This window comes from Haemaphysalis longicornis, unplaced genomic scaffold (assembly GCF_048455015.1).
Source record: "Haemaphysalis longicornis isolate Haplotype H1 unplaced genomic scaffold, Haemaphysalis longicornis Haplotype H1 scaffold_1, whole genome shotgun sequence".
NCBI classification, from domain to species: Eukaryota; Metazoa; Arthropoda; class Arachnida; order Ixodida; family Ixodidae; genus Haemaphysalis; species Haemaphysalis longicornis.
In genome coordinates, this window is record NW_027526203.1 from 268,324,134 (window position 1) to 268,340,725 (window position 16,592).

The window sequence follows — 16,592 nt, forward strand, 5'->3', positions numbered from 1 at the left end:
TAAGCCGAGGATGGCTCTAACGTCCCTTGTGTCCCTATCGATGATCTGATACTTGATCAGCTTCATGGCGTCCTGAGTCAAAAGGGACGGTCGAAAGCCGATCATGTTATACGGAAAGAGACCACGGTCTTCGATGTGCTTGGAGATGCGGTTGTTAATAAGATGTTCCGCCACTTTGCCTATGCACGATGTGAGCGAGATCGGTCTGAGATTAGTCATGTCTGGAGCGCGCCCCGGCTTCGGGATCAGGACGACCGACGCCAGCTTCCACGACTCCGGAACCGCGCCCCGTTCTCAGATGCGATTTATCTCCTCCGTAAGGAATGTGACCGACTCGTCATCCAAGTTTCGAAGAAGTCTGTTTGAAATTCCGTCCGGACCCGGAGCAGAACGTCCGTTGAGGGCCGCGAGGGCCTCCCTTACCTCGGGGACGGTAAAGGGCTCATCCAGAGCGGCCATTGGAGGGCCTCTGTAAGGCAGGTAGTCCGCATCATCCGAAGTGTCTATAGGTAGATATCTGTTGGCTAGCGACTCTAGTATTTCCGAATCGGAATTGGCCTGGCGGGCTGTGTGTAGTATCTTATCAGTAGCGCGCCTCTGATTAGACCGGGAATTGGATTCACTTAGCAACTGCTTGAGCAGGTTCCATTTTCCACCTGATCTCATCTGCCCGTCAACCGAATTACACACCTCGTCCCATTGCTGCTTGGAGAGCGTCTGACAGTGTAGCTCTATTGTGCGATTTAGTTCCGCAATCTTTTTTCGGAGTTTGCGGTTGATCCGCTGGCCCTTCCATCTATCGACGAGGGCTCTTTTCGCCTCCAAAAGGTTTGCCAATCGGCTGTCCATCCTATCCACATTTAGGTCGGTGACAACGGACTTGGTGGCGGACGCTACATCCTCCTTAAGCTGCGCTACCCAACTATCTAGGGACGTAGGGGTTTCGGTTTCCCTCTCTTCCCTGATTTTACGAAAAAGATCCCAATCCGTCATCCTAAACTCCTTCGGTGGCCTCTTGCGTACCACTAACGACGTGGCCAGCACACAGTGATCACTGCCCAAGTTCTCATTGAGGTTGCACCACACAGTGGGCCCAACGTTCGCCACGAACGCAAGGTCCGGCGCGGTGTCCCTGGCGCACGAGTTTCCCGTCCTAGTTGGAAAGGATGGGTCCGTAATCAGGGTGAGACCGTAGTCGGACGTCGCCCGCCAGAGATCCGCCCCCTTGGCCGTGACGCGGTGATATCCCCACGCTTGATGAGGAGCGTTGAAGTCTCCAGCAACTACAAGCGGAGATCCTGCCGCGTTTCTAACCGCCTTGGAAATGAGAGAAGTAAAACGCTGCCTCATGTCTCGAGGAGAGCTGTAAATGTTAAGTATGAAAAGGCTATCCCTCAGCTGGCCACTCGGAATGATCTCGATTAGCGAGTGCTCCGTATTACTGTGATCCATGAAGAGATTGTGAACGGTGAAAGTGAACTTTTTCGAGACGAGAGTACTAATGCCTCTCTTGCCGTCTCCGTATACCGTATAAGATTCAAATCCAGAAAGTGAGACCGACTGAGCCAATGTCTCTTGGAGTAAAATGACGTGCGGTTTGTTAGGATGGGATCTGACGAACTGCTGTAGGACTGCCTTTTTACGTTGGGAGCCGCAACAGTTCCACTGCCAAATGACTATCTCGCTATCGTGTCCCGCCATGGTTGGGATCCTCGATTACCCTGTCGTGCGAAATGCTGCGCGCAGGCCGCCGTGACCGTGATCGTGACCGGCCGCCGTGCAGGGCCGCCTGACTCTAGAGCTACCTGTCGATGGAGATCCGTCTGGCGCGAAGGAACGAGGCAGGTTAGCCGTTATCCTCACATTAGATTCGACTGAATCGACTCTCGCGTTCAGGGCCGAGACCGCTTCGCTGAGGGCTTCGAGCGTGGTCCTCAATTCGGACTGGAATTCTCTTAACTCGGCTCTAAGCTCGTCGAAACCCTCGTCTCGTATGGGTTTAGACCTCTTTTTGGAGGGTTTCCCGATAACGGGCGCCTCGGGTTCCATTGGAGTTGCCACCTCCTCGGTTTCGGGTGGTGTAGGCCGTTGAGCCGGTAGGGCTTTTCCTGCCCTTTTCATCTCTGCTATTTCAGCCTTCAGCTGCTCGAAAGCGTTCCTCAGCGAAGCGTTCTCGCGTTCTAGCTGTACAATCCTAGCCGCGCTATGCTCTGGCGGTGTTGACGAAAGCCTCATTACCCTTGGTGTAAGTCCCTTGACTCGATCGACCCATGTGGTCTGTTCAGCTTCGGGTGGCTCCTGGATGCGCACGGCTGGTGGCCCCTTGGAGCGGGAACGTCTTTTGGATCGCGAACGTTCCGTGGAACGGGAGTGTCGGGTTTTGGAGCAAGAACGTGGCGCCTCGAAGCGTCCCCTCGAGGGTGACCTGCTCCGGTCACGTTTTCTGTCTGGCGACACAGGTGACTTGGCTCGCTGGCGCTCCCTTCTTCTTCTGCGAACGACGTATGGCAGTTGAAACCGCTGCTTACACTGCTTGTCCGCCGTGGGATGAGGGCCCCCACACAGGGCGCATTTTGGCGTACAAACGTGGTCCTCGGGCGGGGATGCAATGCCACACCCTCTGCAGATAGTCTTTTCGGGCGTCGGACAAACGTCGGCCCGGTGCCCCAACCTGCCGCAGGCGTAGCAAACGTCCGTTTGTCTGCGGTAGAGCGTGCAGCGAAGCATGCTTTGTCCACACATGACGTAATTTGGTACCTTCAGGCCATCAAAAAGGACGACGACTGTAGTGGTGTTTTTGATACGCTTGACCTCCAGGGCCCTGGGATTCTTAGGCTGCACAATCATGTCTTTGAGCTGTCCTGCGTCGAAGTCGAGGTCGACGCCCCTGACGACCCCCTTGCACGTGTTGTCCGGCGCCGCCAAGTAGGAGCTGACCTCGTAGTTTGCCACTCCAACCGTGACTGACTCCACTCTTGAGTATGCCCGTGCGTTCTTCTGCGTCGGCGTACTCACGACAAAAATGTTTTGCATGGCGTTGGAACAGACGATATCGTCGGCGATCTCGGCAGGAGCGAGCTGCGCCGCTAACGCGAGAGCTTGGGCCACCTTGATTTGACTCACGTTCTTGACGTTTAGGCCTCCCCTGGGCCTAACAATAATTCTGTAGTGCTCCCTCGGCAGGTGGGGGAGCCTCGACGCTGCGACGATACGCTTCTTGACTTCGGCAGGAGTGCGGGCCCCGCCGGTGCCGCCACCACGTTGTGCCGAACTTGTCTTCCCGACCGGCGCGGGCGACCCTTGCATCTTGCGCTTTGAAAACGCCGTATTCCACCCGGACTCCAGGCACTCTTCGGGGGTGATATCCTCCCCCGCCATGGTCACTTGAATGGGCATCTTGAGAATAACACACACTAGCGCGGGGAGACGCACCCCCGCCGCGCCTTCGACGCAGAAGTAGTCCTAGCCGGTTAGGCCTGGCGGCCTAGCGGCATGGTCCGGTCGAAAAGTCTTGAAAAATCCACTAAGGAACCACTCACCGACGAATATTTAGTATCGGCGTGATCCTCGTGACCTTCCGCATGAGATATCACAGAAATCAGCAACTGGCAGTGCAATTTTCGGACCGAAATCATTCAAAGAAGCAGGAGCCGATGTTTGCTCGTTCGTACTAGTCGGCGCCCCCTGGCGGTGACCGAAGGAGAATGTAAATTCGTTTTTTTTTCTTTGCTGAGGCTGCTAGCACCGAATGAGAGAAGAACGGAAGTTTTTAGTTTAAGTCGAAGGCGTTCGAATGGGACACTGAGGTAATTTTTTCTTTGCGTTGTGAAACGGCAACATTCAAACAGTGTTCTAATTATTCGGGTTGATTACAAAACAAGTATGCGTCTGTTAATGCTAATCCTGACCCACTCAAATATAAGTTTAATTTTAGGAGGCGGCACTCATGGCTGTGAGGGCGACTTCACACTTGCGGCAAATACGAAACGATGAATTTCATTCGAATATACTCTGGTTTATTGAGGATACCGTTGGACGTATAGTGAACTCGTCGCCTTTATATCGTAATATCGCCACCCCTTTCGTCGTCGTCGTCGTTGTCGTCCGACGGCACGGCCGCGTATAGAGGGCAAAACCTTTTGTAGCGCGTCCTCGCCTCGGTAGACTCCCACTTTTTCGTCAGCTGGCCCGGTGGTCGACAGCGCCTTGGTCTGCAGTGACACGCAAGCCTGTTCCGTTCTGCTTCGACTCCTCGCTGTGTCTTCTGAGGCTGTTACGTCTGCACATCCGTGAGTGGGTGTTTTGGCCAGGGCTAAAGTTCTTAAAGTTGGGCCAAATTGTTGCAAACCTGTAGCGGTTTGGGATATTAGGGCTATGGCCCTAGGTTCCCCGGGGACCAGCATGGCGTCTTGGTCCGCCAGCTTGGCTGCAAGCAGCTTACCCTTAGAGGCATTCAAGCGGCACGGCGTAGAGAGCATTCCGGTAGCACTTGTCCCCGCCGGTGACGGGGTGATTCGAGCGAAAAATTCAAAACTCCTTCAAGAGCAGTTGAAACTAGTGAGCCAACATTACATGGCCATCTCGGAAGTAAGGCAATACGGCAGGGCAGGCCTTTTGTGCCGATCTAAAGACCTAGATTGTGTCACGGACCTGCTGCGGTGCACATCGTTTGCCTCGGTTCCCGTGAACGCCTTCATTCCGGCGCACCTCGCTTGCGTGAAAGGCATTGTTCGGGACGTTGATCCCACCCAGTCTCCCGAAGAAGTACTAGATGAGTTCAAAATGGCAGGTGTGACGGCAGTCTACCGCTGTAGCAGAGTGGAGAATGGACGGCGGATCCCAACCGCGTCTCTTATCGTGACTTTTGCAGGACTAAAATGTCCCTCTGAGGTGATGGCATGGCCGCTGGTGCATAGGGTAGACCCTTTGGAGCCTAGGCCACTGCAGTGCCGGAAGTGTTGGAGATTTGGCTACACATTTCGGGGATGCAAGTCCAGTCTTAGGTGCAAAAAGTGTGGAGACAGTCATGATGCGCAATCCTGTCGATCAGACATCGAACTCTGCTGTCTCTGTAAGGGAGCCCACGAAGCGACGTATTCCAACTGCCCGGCCCGGTCTCATGAATGTTCCCTCTTAGAGGTAATGGGAAAAAACCGCTGCTCTAGGTTTGAGGCTTCGGCTCTGTTGAAAAGTCGTACCCAGGGTTATGCGGCAGCAATTCACAAAACAAGTTCCGCTGCTGATGCCGCGTTTCCAGCGACCATTACTCCAGTAATTGAAAAGTCCATCACGCAGGTAATGCAGCAAGCGGTCGCTCCGCTTACTGAGACTCTTGTCACGCTGACGCATGTCACAAACGTTTTGGCGGCAAAGTTAGGATGCTCACTACCGAATGTTCCCATTAACCACCAGGCCACATGTTCTACTTCTGAACCTCAGCTTGTAACACACTCTGAAACAGATGATGCCCAGGCTATTGCAGGCTGCTCCTCACGGCATACAGCAGAATCAGTTCCAGGCTGGGGTAGCGATGAGTCAGTCGGTCCAAAGGGAGTTCAGGTTGTTAGTAATGACGAGGTTGGAAAAGCCGCCCCGGCTGTAGACTTCGACGACTCCTACGTCATGGAAGTGAATGACGCTTCCACAAATAAAATTCTCCCCACAAAACAGAAGAGGCGTATCTCCCCTATAGATGAAGCTAAGGCTGCACGTGGAAAACCAGCAAGCAAAAAGGCGTCCCCTACGTCTTCAACTAATGGCACTGATATACTGGGGGCCATCGTTGCGTCCACAGTACACGAGGCAGTATAGCATCTCTGAAGGTTGTACAGTGGAACTGCCGCTCCGTTAATTCTTCTTTTGTTGATCTCAAGTGTCTAGTTGCAAATTACTGTCCTGATGTTGTCCTCCTTCAAGAGTCATGGCTTTCTAAGGACAATTTTTTTGCTTTGGGAAATTATCGGACCTTTAGATTAGACCTAAATAGTAGAGGGGGTGGGTTACTAACCTTAGTTTCTTCAAAACTTTGTCATAGAGCATTTTCGTCGTTGGAACTGATGTCACCCAGTGGCGAAGTTCTCGCGGTAGACTTGCTTCTTCCTGGGAGTCCTCCGATCTCCATCGTCAATGTTTATTTTCCGGTAGGCTTCCGTAGAGTAGAGAAACTGGACAGGTTTATAGCTAGTAAATCGAGAGTTATTGTTGCCGGTGACTTCAATGCTCACCACGTTTCTTGGGGCTTCACAACGGACTCTCGTGGTTTAGAGCTCTGGCACTGGCTTCAGGAGAATGACCTTTCCTGTCATAATTCCCGGGCGGTTACATTTTTGCGTGGTGGATCTCAATCGGCCTTGGACTTGGCCTTCTCCTCAGGCAATGTACAAGTCGCGTCCTGGGGTACATTACCCTGCGGTTCAAGCAGTGATCATTTCCCTATTGAGTTTACGGTAGGTGTCCCTCTAACTAGAATTGAGGTCAGAAAGCAAAAATTTATTAACGCTCGAGTTTATCAGGGGGCACTGCGGGATTGCTTTACATCAATGCAGACCACTGAGTCCATTGTAGATGCTCAGCGAACGATGGAGTCTTTGCAGGCAGCAGCAAAAAACGCTGAGTTCACAGTCAATTGTAAAGCAGCTCTGAGGACTCTTCTGCACAATCACTGTCATGTAAATTGGATAAGCTATAAGTACATGGCAGCAGTGTTCAAACGTACAGTTGCTAAAGCTAAAATGGATTACATTATAAATCTCAATGACTCTCTTTCGAATTCTAAAAATAAAGCAGCGCTCTATAAGTTCATGGCAAGCAATCGGGCGGTTTCTATCAAGAAGTTACAGTCACCAGAGGTCTTGACTTCTGCTGAAGAAGTCCGGATTCTTGAGCGCTCTGCTAGAGGTCTTGCGGTTCGCTTTTCTTCTCGTTGTAATAACTTCCGTCTTATCGGTCCTCCAGAAACGGATGATTTTATGCCAGTCTCATCTTGTGATCTGACGGAGGCCTTGTCCATCACACGTTCTGCGGCGCCGGGGCTTGATGGCGTGACTGTTGGTGCTATTAAATTTTTGGCTGAGGAATTCCAACCGGTTCTATTGAATGTGATAAATTCATCCCTCACGTTTTGTTGGATTCCACTCAACTGGAAAGTGTCCAAGATAATTTGGTCCAAAAAAAGCCAGGTCAGGGTTTCGATTTAGACAACTTAAGGCCGATTGCTCTGACCTCCAACATGATAAAATTAATAGAGCGAATATTTTTTAAACGGATGACTTCTTTCATGCAGGACAGGCAAGTACTCAGTCCTGCTCAGATTGGCTTTAGGCGGGGTTGTTCTATTTGGAACGCTCATGTGGACTTAGAGGTGAGGATCCGCTTAGCACAAAAAGGGAAACTGGTGTCGGCACTAGTGACCTTAGATGCAGCTAAAGCTTATGACAGTGTCGAGCATGGTATCTTACTTGACAAACTAGCGCGTATAAACTTGCCTACATACCTTTTTGCTTGGATTAGGGAGTTTTTGGCTGATCGGGAATTCTTTTGTACAAACGGAAGGCTATCTTCAGGAAGATTTCCACAAACTAGAGGAGTGCCTCAAGGATCGGTTTTATCGCCTTTACTTTTTAACATCCTTATAAGTGACATTCCTATATTCCCAGATGTAACAACCTACGTTTATGCGGATGATATAGCGTTTTTTGCGGCCGCAGTCGACATTCATTCGCTATATGACCGTTTTCAGGCCTATTTATCTATCTTGGAGACATGGCTTGACAGCATTTATTTAACGTTAAATGTCTGGAAGAGTGCTTTACTTGTATTCCCGGTTGCAGGAACAATTTCAATTTCTCTCGCTTACAAAAATCAAGTCATTCCGCAGGTGGATTCGCTGAAATATCTTGGTGTTACATACACGTCTGTTCCTGATTGGAAGGCACATACTAACGCATCGGTCACAAAAGCGGAGAGAGCATTTGGTCGCATGAAAAGACTATGTAGGAAACGAGCAGAAATGCGCCGGGACACACTTTTGCGGTTGTACCGAGCCTACGTCCGGCCAGTCATGGAGTTTGGGTGCGTCTTGTTTTGCAGTTGTCCTATCTACAAACTGCGTCCGTTATACCTGTTGGAGAGGCGCATTCTTCGATTTTGTCTTGGCCTTCCCCGGTTCGTTTCGAACCGAGTTCTGTACTTAGAGGCTCGCGTTCCTGAACTTAGGGTCCGTTTTCTCTTGCTGACAGTGCAAACTTACCTCCGCAAGTACGGAGCCCCCTCTGGGGCTGCCAAGCCTATATTTATTTGTGAGCCGAGTATATTTTTTACATCTCCGTGGCCTAAACGTATCTCCCCCCAAGAGCTATTCGTTCAATCATGCCTGGATTGTATTTCTGTTAAGTTATATGAGGTCATTCCGGTATCCACAATCGAGCGAGAAACTGAGTTTTACTTTCAAAACTCCTTCTCTTCCGCTGCAAAACTTCTACCACGCTCGCTATTAGCCGCTATTTTAAATGAATATTTATCCAAGTATCCTGCTTCTTCTGTGATTTATACTGATGCATCTCAAAATGGTGAGAAAGCTGGAATTGGTATTTTTTCACAATCTTTAGACTGGAGTTATTCGCTGCGAATTTTATGGCCGAATTTTTAGCAATAGCTCTCGCTCAGTACCGCAGCATGTATCAAAAATCATCATATTATCTGATTCGATGGCAGTTATATCGGCGTTAACTTCTTCTTCGGACTCTCCATTGTACCGCACACTATTATTTTGTGTTCCCAGGCACGTGAAGGAGGTACGCTTGTCTTGGGTCCCTGGCCATACGGACATCAGGGGCAACGAGCAAGCGGACCATTTAGCTAATCTCGCCGTCACAGCTCCCATTCAATTCGGAATTCCTAATCTGGCTCTATTTGCATCTGTGAGACTAAGACGATATTGGCATTTAGACGCCACCCGTTCCGATTCACTTTTATCATTTGAAGAGTTCCAACATTTAAAGTTCGGATGGAATGTTCATTTTTGTGGCTCTCGGCAATGCGAGGTGACCTTCACCGAGCTGCGCTGCAGGGTTCCAAGGCTTAATTTCTATCTGTTCAGATCAGAACTTTCACCTACAGAACTATGTGTGCGGTGCCAGGTCCCCGAAACAATCGAACATTTTTTTCTCGACTGTCGCCGTTTCTCAACAGCTAGACAACTGTTTTTGAAGGAGCCGATTGAGCAGTTGGGGTTGACTTTATCAATAACACTTATATTATCTATTGGCGCATCAAAGCTAGGGTTTGCAAGAAGGTATATATATAATTGCATTAAAAATTTTCTTTCTGCCTCAGGTCGTTTGAATTGCTAAACGGTGCTAACTAATGACTAATTCGGGTTTCATTCACAACTAAGTTTCCTTTTACAGACTCTTTCCGGAAATAAGTATTTTGAAGTCCCCACGTATTTAACCGGTTTAGCCCTGGCCAATCCCCCCTTGTGGGTACGTGCCAAAATATTTGAGGACATCATCATCATCATCATCATCACGTGTGGATTGTGGTGGTGGTGGTGGCAACACGCATTTATTTTATGTACAAAGGATACAAAGATGTCATGTTACGCTTTAGCGAATTTTGGTGTCTAGGGGAGAGGGGTTAGGTAATGGGAATGAGGAAAAAATTTCATACATTCAATGGGGTGCTAAACGAAAGGAAATGGTGGAGATGTATCGAGAAAGTTTCGTAGAGCGGTGAGCATACGCCGTTCTTCGCTCTGATTGAGAAGACTTGGATAAAGCCAATCATTAAGGCTGGGTGGGCTTGCAAATCCTACGTTTTTGAAGGCTTGTTGTCGACAATCGGCAAAGCGAGGGCACACATCCCTGCACACATCCCACAGGATGTGTGCAGGGTCGTTATTAGCTGAGCACCGTGAACACTCGGGATCATCTAGAGTGCCGTATCTTGTAGCACAAAAGTGTGGTGCTCTTGCCGAACCAGTTCTGATCCTGTGAATGATAGTGTGCCATTTCCTGGGCCAATGCTGAGTAATGTCTGGACGCTTCACACCTAGAGCCGGTCGTAGCTGCGACTTCCTTTCCAACTTGCGTCGGGTCCGGAATTCCGAGCTCGAATTAGGTGAAGGTTCCTCCGCTGTGCTCTCAAAGTTCTCAGGTGTCTGCTCGTCCTGAGATGCAGATGATGGCGCTATGACTGAAGGAAGCTAAGGAGAATGTCCATGCTCATAAGAGAAGGGGTGAGCCCGGGTGATGCAGCTTTACCCAGTTGATGAGTCACCTGCGGCTTGTTACGCAAGTGCGTGGGTCTTGCCATTGCCTGAGGTTCCTGCGTGTGCCGGTATCCAGAAAAAGGTCACCAGACGTCCGCGGGTCCGCAGTGCTGACTTGTTGCCGGATATTCAAGATGACCTCGGAGGTTTCATCTGGTTGTTTTAAACGGCTAGGACATTGATCACGTCTGTAAGAATCACCGATACTTTGAAGCGTTCTTGCGTTTCCAGCCATTGAACAGCTCGCTGAATGGCTATCAATTCGGCCATCTGAGGTGTCGTGTTGTCGAAAAGGTGCCGCATTCTGAACACACGAAGGCAGCAGCCGCCCCCCAGTGACTGGGTCAACTCAGCCCTCGGGTAAAATCCTGAGAGCCCCGTTGTAATTCTCGTCTAGTCGCTAAAGTGGCCCTGAAAGGCGCTTTGAGTGCACTAAATGAACTAGCGCAATCATTAGGTTGGGTGGGTAAACGGCAGCTGTGTCACGTATAACATTTTTACGTGCAGCGGAAAACTCACACTTTCGTTGCAAAGTTTGTTGCCGCGTTCCACCCTTTCCTGCATGTTTTTGGGCTCCACCAGCTTCTTCAGTGTACGTCATCGATTCCCCTATGCGCGTCACGAGGCAAAAATATTGCAATGAAACGGCCTTTTCTTTCACTTCCGGCGAAAAGAAGCGTCGTCTCCTCAGCGTCGACGGATCGCGCCGGCGGCTTTGGTTAATTAGCGCTTCCTGCTGCACGCTTAACAGTATCGTGTTCGTCTGTATTTATCTTTTTTACTCTATTACCATGGTCGGCAAGGCCGACATGACGACGCCACGACGGCGACGTCGACTTCCGAGCTCGCAGAGCGCCTTGTCACACGACTCCGACCGCGACACGAACACGTCGGCCGATCGAAAGTCCGCATGATGCAATGTTACAATACTTTGTTGGCGTGGTGTGACTGCTCGCTGATCGAAGACGCCGACAATACCGATCAGCCGAACGGTCGTCGGGCAGCGATCGAGAAGCGAAAACTGTGTGTGCCCGACAACATTCGTGCTGTAATGAATGCGGCTCGGTTCTGTTAGTTCTTAGAGTGTAATAAACATAGTAAGGTCCACGAAGTTTATACAACTCAACACAAGCGCTAATGTAAATCGTATTTCAGCGTAAGATGCTTCGGCCATTCGCAGTGGCAACAATTCGTTTCCAGGAGTTGCAAACTGCATATTGGTGTGCGACCAGCAACGCTTGTAAAAAATATAAGCTCAGTTAAAGGGGCCCTGAAAGGCGTTTTGAGCACACTAAAGTAGTAGTAGTAGTAGTAGTAACTTTATTTGAGCTCGAGGCGTTTTCAGACGCCAGACGGAGCGGTTCCCAGGTCGCGGGAACCGTATTGGACCAGCAGCTCCTGGCCCCTGGCCGTCAGCGCGAGCTGGGTCGGCAGGGCGGGGCTGGACCGCAAGGTCAGCAAGGTCTCCCATCGCTCGTGGAGTGGGGTAGGGGGGTGGAGGGAGGGTGGGGAGGTATAGGGGCCTTGAGTTCAGTGCACTCCGCCAGTATGTGTGCGAGCGTGCCGCTGTTTGTTTTACAGAATGGGCAGCGGTCCCCGTCGTGTTCAGGGTAAAATGTATGCAACAGGACGGGGTGGGCTAGTGACAGTGGTATTAGGGAGTTTTAGAATAGGGGGCCCCAACGGTCTGGGGCCCCAAGCGTCTTGGGGCGTCGTACTGCGCATGCGCAGAACCCAAGCCGTCCTTGGGGTTTTGGGTTTGCGTTTAGCGCGCACGCTATTTTGCTGAAATAGCGGGCGCCCCAAAGCTGGAGTTTGCGTTCTTGCGTCGCTCTCGCAGCCAGCGAGACTACGCGTGACCATGGCTGAAGCGAAACCTGCGGCTCGTTCCTCGACTCACCCCATCAACTAGACGATCGCTGAGCTGAATTTGTAGATTCCCCGCGTCGTTCGCTAGAAATGGATAAAGCAGGTAATCGTGAAGCGTTTTCTGCCTTCAGAAACAGTCCGCGCACACGCCGGCCGCGCCTGCCAGCTCGGCACACTCAGCGGCTCGAACCGGCGCAGACAACAGTAGCAACCGCTTGTCACTGCTCTTCTGCATCAATCTGATCGCTAAAAAGGAGCTCCACATGCAAGAAAGTAGGTGTTAGTGTGATGAAAAATTGTGCTAGGGATTGTTGTCAGGGCTTATTTTAAAAGTGGCGATCAGTATCTGCCGCGATGCTAAGCCTACGCTGACCGGACGCGGACGTTCGGCGATCCGACCGATCGCCGCGCCGCGCGGCGCGCCGCGCGGCCGAGAGATGGCGCTATCTGCGCGGAAGCATCGAAACAGGCTACGCTGATGTCGTGGTCACCGATCGTTCGAACGGCAGTTATAGCTGAAATAAAGTTCCACATGCGAGAAAGGGGATGCTAGTGTGGTGGAAAGTTGTATTACGGACTGTCATTCGCAGTTGCACAGATTGCGGCGATCAAATATCCGCCACGGTGCTAAGCCTAAACTTCCCATCACCCGAGCAACGCAAGCCGGTTGTGGGCTGCTGGGGGCGCCCCTCTTCTAAAACTCGCCGCGCGCGAGCGCCTTGCGTTTGGGTTCCCCTAAATTCTTGGGGGCCCCAAATGCCGGCTTCCCCTCCTTAGCGGTATCGTACTGCCATCTAGGAGTGCTGACGGGAAGCTCGGCAATAAGAGACGTTCCGCGGTTAGCTGCAGCCAATGCTTTACTGGTCACGAAACTGCTCCGTAACTGAATGGGAGAGCTTCATATGCTGCGTTTGGCCGCCGCGCGGTGGCGCCACCATCTCACTGAGGTCACTCCTCGGGCGGCGTTGCGCTGGCTCGAATGGCGGAGACGTGGCGAGTTGTGTTTGTTTTGTGCGGGAAAGAAAAGTAACGTGCATCTCGCGCAATTGTGATGCGACTGAAGTAGTGCAACAACGATGCCGAACACGTGATGTGTCCCGGGATGTCGTTCCGGGCACAAGGTTACAACAGAAAAACTTTCCTTGTTCTGTTTACCGAGCGACGGGGAGCAGCGCGAGGAATGGAAGAGCGCCATTCTAAGGCAAGAAACGGGAGTTTAAGCTTCGACTCTAAGTGTGTGAGAGCATGTGAGAATGCAATGTGTGTGCGAATGAAAAAAAAAGCAATTTGCCGTTTTGAGATCATTCTGGACCTATAATTGTACAAGGCTAACTTGAAGCCGGAGTTTTGTCAGATCAGTCCCGTACGTAGTATTGGTGCTTCATTACCTGTTTGCAAATTTGTATAACCTTGGGCTCAGGCTCGCATGTAAAAAAAGCTTTGGGATCTCTTCATGCTTTTACTTTTGACATTTCCTCGAACTGTCCCTTAGGGTTCATTTTGTTTGTTTTGTAACCGTGCGTGGCCGCTTCCGGTTTTCTTATCTGGTGTTTCAACCGAAGTGCCCGTTTGCTCTCTTTGTTGTATGTCCCGTCGGTCAATATTGTTTGATATGGAAAGAGTATCATCTTGTCACTAACTTGATTTTTTGTTTCTTCGACATTGTTCTTGATATTATTTCCATGGATGTGAAATTAATAACGTTCCAAGAATAATGCATGCATAGCAAACGCCGCGCAACTCACTTTATCGACGTTCATCTGTGCACGTCACGCTGCGGACTGCTTCTTCGACGTTTGTGTTTCATTCTAGTCTTTTGTAGAGCAGGAGGTCGCTTTAATAAACTTCGTTCAGAAAAACTTTGCGTCGTTCTTGGCTACGTGGCAATATTCTGCTTCCTGTGTGTGCTGCACATCATAGCGCAAAAAAAAAAAAAAATTTTGTACGCTGGAACACGCTTTTTTGTCTTCCTTGGTAATATTGAATTTTTTTTTGTTGCGTGTGATAAAAATCAGTTTTATTCTTCTTTTCGCGCTTCATTTTTTGCAAGGATTGCAAATCGGGGTAGCGGAAAGACGCACGGTGCAACATATATCTCCTCGTGTTTTGATCCTTTGCAGCGTTTTTAAATGTTTTCAAGTATGTCCCAAGTCATTCAAACGAAAATATTATTGGGCTATCTCCTTGAGCTTTGTGTGCATTCCAGAGCAATCAACGGATTAATTAATAGTGTAGTCTGAGCGACGCTTACTTGGTTCCTTTCAATATTTTATTGTATTAGAGAGTTTCAGCAGTCTGTCCGTTCCGTCGCGTACGTAGCTAGCGTGTTTACAGGGACCCGTCTGTGCACTTGGGCATTCGTCACGGTAGGGGGATTAGTTACGCCGGCCTGCCTTCGCCATGTCCGCGCCTCTTCGCCCTTCTTCCTCCCCCTTCCACGCGCGTAGGCGCACACCGGTTCCGGTAAACCCGGTAACAACGTAACGAACGGAACGGACGGACTGCTAAAACTCTCTATTACAGAGTTTTAGCAGTCCGTCCGTTCCGTCCCGAACGTAGTTAGCGTGTTGACCGGGGCCCGTCTGGGCACTCGGGCATTCGTCACGGTAGGGGGATTAGTTCCGCTGGCCTGCCTTCGTCATGTCCGCGCCTCCTCGCCCTTCCGCGCGCGCAGGCGCACACGGGTCTCGGTCAACCCGGTAGCAACGTACGTGACGGAACGGACGGACTGCTAAAACTCTCTATTATCGATAGGCCTGCAGCTGTCCGTGACTATGGAGCTACCGTATGTATGGTAGTTACAATTTTTGCTTTAAGAAAAGAAGCAATATGCATTTAAAAATCCGTAAACATGACGGCACAGCGCTTGTGCCGGAGGACGCAGAAGCAGTTGCCGTTCGCGACCGAAGTCTACGGTAATTTGGAAAAATAAAACCCCATTGAAGGCAGGCGACATAGACAATGACTGGATGGTTCATCGCTAACTACTACGAAAAAAAAAACACGCTTAATCAGCACGCAGACACCAAAAGTAGCGAGCGTTTGCACGCCAAGAGCTGGCAAACATGCCGCGCGCGCGGCGGCTGGATGCCCTTCGTGCGGCGGTGGCGCCAGTAGTGGCGCCCGCGGTCCCTATATGAAATGAGCGCCGAAGTTTCGTGACCAGTAAAGCATTGAATGCAGCTTTCAACTCATTGACGTTCGTCTGTGTTACATGTCCTGGATCCGTCTTTATCGACGTCACGACACACGATTTTGCTGGAAAATTAAACTTTCGGCTTAAATTACTTAATTTCTCAGTGAATAAACCATCGTTTGCTGCCGGACAAGGGCTGGAGGAACTAAGCACCAAATATTTCGAATAAAACCTCTATTTTGTCTTGATGGCCCCTTAAATAAATCAATAACGCTTGTATGTTTTGGTTACATTTGCGTGGAAATAATTCACGCTGCGTGCCTTCGTTTTTTTACGCCGCGTAATTTAGGTTTTCACGACGCACCACAAAATATCTTTACGTTAGTTCTACATCTCGGTTTTTCATTTGTTAAAATGATCGAGTCCGCAACAAATATACGTCTGACCACAGCATGCCCGCCTCCTCTCAATGGGCAGTGTTCCAGCGAATTGCACTAAAATCGATAATATTAAGAAGAAGGATAGACGAAAGTAACAGAGAAAGCTCGGGTTCAGACTTGTGCCCTTATTGGCTGGTACCTCCTTTCCGACATTCAGAAGAGTACCGTGTTGGGAAAACAAACGCATTGGGCTTGGGCGTTCGAATGTGCGTGTTTGTAGTTGTCGGAATGTGAAATGATCTTTGTTGCGGCTGGAGTAGAGGTTCGTGGAATTGTCCATAACATTGGGTGATGGCTTGACAGGTGAGAACTGATGTGGAAGTTGCAGTGACGTCAGGGGCCCGGTGGGTCAGTTGCAGCCCGTTGCGGAGGAATGAGCAGGTGTCCACCCGATGACAACTCAGGATGACATGTAGCGTTAAGTACCCAGTGTGTCGGGGGCCTACACCCCTCCAAGAAACTCCCGTACGCTTCTTGAGAATCTGATTATGACTACGCTCCAGGATTGAACGAGGCATATGGAAATAGCAAATTATTCGGCGTTCGGCGTCCCGCGGATCGTCAGGATAGACGAGAATATGTGGTGATATTGCTTGTGGAAGTTGCCGAGTGCTGCAGCCATGTTTTAGTGGTCTGCGTAGCAGGCAGAAATTCGTGCAGTTTTGCTTTTTCAAGTGCGTGAAGACGAAAAAAATGCCTTCTTTTATGAACTTTTTATTACCCGGCAGGCAAAAATTCAGCGCGGTGCCTCACTAGGCGCCACCGAACTAAACGACTTCTTCCACGAGTTCCTCCGCCTGTGCAGTGCTGGAGTCTTCAGGTTCCTTGAGGTGGGGTGGGCGTTCGTAATCCTCTGTCATAGCGGCGGCCTCGTCTT